A 2,067-nucleotide genomic window follows, 5' to 3' on the forward strand; every position below is an offset into this window, starting at 1 on the left:
ACTATATTAAAATTGAAAAAAATAAAAAAGGTGGATTTTAGGCGACATAAAGTCTTCAAAAAAAAATATTTTCTCAGAACCTATCTAGTAAAGTTTCAAAATAAAGGGCTTTTAAGTAGCTTACAAAAATGTATGGTACCTAATTAATAAAAAGATTAAAATAAAATTATTATTAAAAAAACAAAAAACCCAACTGCGTAAAAATGAACTAAAAAGATGACAGTGACATTAATTACATATCACTAAAAATTAATTAGTCATTGATGCCTCCAACTGCATTTGTGAACACTAAGGCCCAGAACAGACGGTGAAACGCAACTGCAACGAAACTGCAACTTTGTGATGATTCTGATGAATGAAACTGAAAGTTCAAACTGGTCGCGTCATGTGTGGTCTCTCAACGGACGCTATGGCAGAAACTTAGATGCAACTCAAAAGTAACTAACAGTTGCAGTTTCGTTGCAGTTGCGTTTCACCGTCTGTTCTGGGCCTAAGTTGTCTTGTTTTTATCTTTTTAGTTCATTTTTACGCAGTTGGGTTTTTTTCCCTGATTTAGTCAATATACCAAAGGCAATTTTTTGCTTATTTTTGAAAAGGCATCGATTTTAGATTTCGTTGCTTTCAAAATTATTTCCATAGTTGTTTAAATAACCAAATGGAAGTGAACGTGGAAACAAGAAAAAATGATCAAATAAAGATCTCATGAATTATTAAAGTATTTTATGTGTTTATTTTGTTAATTAATGGTAGGCATATCAAAGAATAAAAAAAAACAACAATCACCGATCTCGTACCGATCCGAGCATATTGGAAATGAATCTACGGAATTCCAAAAAAAAAATGACGCTGCATGAGCGACGAGAAACTTGGGGTAAGGAAAAGGTTACAAAATGAAACTACAACGTTGAATGATAATTATTTTATTTTTAGATTAACATGAATCCTTGACATAACAAACGAATTGCATTTAATTTTATGAATGAGGCTATCGAAGTTTGACTTTTTTCAAAAAGGTTAGGCTACAGGGCAAGCAATTAACCCGATCGTCATTGTTTTTGGCACAAATTTAAGCTGTTCGAAATTGTTCAGAGGAGTTTTTCTCATTTTTTATATCATTCTTCGTTTCCGAAATATCGAGAATCAAAATCAAAAATTATTTTTTTCACTATTTCAGCCTTAATTTTTTTTATGTTTGAGTATCTCGAATAATTCTTTTGGCACCTTACAGCCTAGCTCTTGTAAATAGGTAAGCGTATTTTGAGACTTTTTCGAATTTATCACCAAATTAAAACTGTGCAAATCCTGAATGTTATGATGAATTTCGTCGTTTATATGAACGGAGCCGTAGCTCAGTTGGGAGAGCGCTTGCTTTGTACGCAAGAGGTAGCTGGATCGAAACCAGCCGGGTCCTGTACGTTTATATTGCACAAACAACACCATGTGCTGTATAAACGTCTTTTATTACGCGCGAATTTAGAATTTTTTTCGTTGTTTTTTTTAAACTTTATGTCATTGTTTACAAACCTTGTTTGCAAACTAAAAAAAGTCCACGCCATATTATGCATATTAGAAAAATATTGAAGTATTCTTCGTTAGGAAAAAGCCGACTCAAATGTGACTGACTGACTGACTGACATAGTGATCTATCAACGCACAGCCTAAACCACTGGACGGATCGGGCTGAAATTTGGCTTGCAGGTAGATGTTATGACGTAGGCATCCGCTGAGAAAAGATTTTACGAAACGGGATCCACGCGTACAAAGTTTTTGTTTGCATTTTTATTCTATCTTGATTAATAACTATTGAAGTTACCTATAAAAATATGTTAATTATGTTCCAGTATTGAGCTACTCGTAACTCTAGCGAAATAAAGAAAAACTTGAAATAGGTTGCCTTACATTATTTTTAATATCTGTTTTTTATCCGTTTATCTGTCAGAGCCCCCTATTAGTACTATATCAGTTCTAGATTCCGTATCAACACGGTTCTTGCTAATTATGGCAGGCTGAACCAGCCAGCCAGCCTAAACGTGTTTGTTCTGGAGCATCCAGCTAGGTGGCACCCCT

The 2,067-nt window shown here is 34.0% G+C and overlaps 1 non-coding gene across 1 annotated transcript; it reads left to right on the forward strand.

Moving 5' to 3' along the window:
• Positions 1 to 1,338: 1,338 nt before the first annotated feature.
• Positions 1,339 to 1,411, forward strand: TRNAT-UGU (transfer RNA threonine (anticodon UGU)). The gene has a single exon. It is a non-coding gene; the product is annotated as a tRNA-Thr (tRNA).
• The last annotated feature ends 656 nt before the right edge of the window (positions 1,412 to 2,067 follow it).

This window comes from Ostrinia furnacalis, unplaced genomic scaffold (assembly GCF_004193835.3).
Source record: "Ostrinia furnacalis isolate ACB-3 unplaced genomic scaffold, ASM419383v2 OfSCF2106, whole genome shotgun sequence".
NCBI classification, from domain to species: Eukaryota; Metazoa; Arthropoda; class Insecta; order Lepidoptera; family Crambidae; genus Ostrinia; species Ostrinia furnacalis.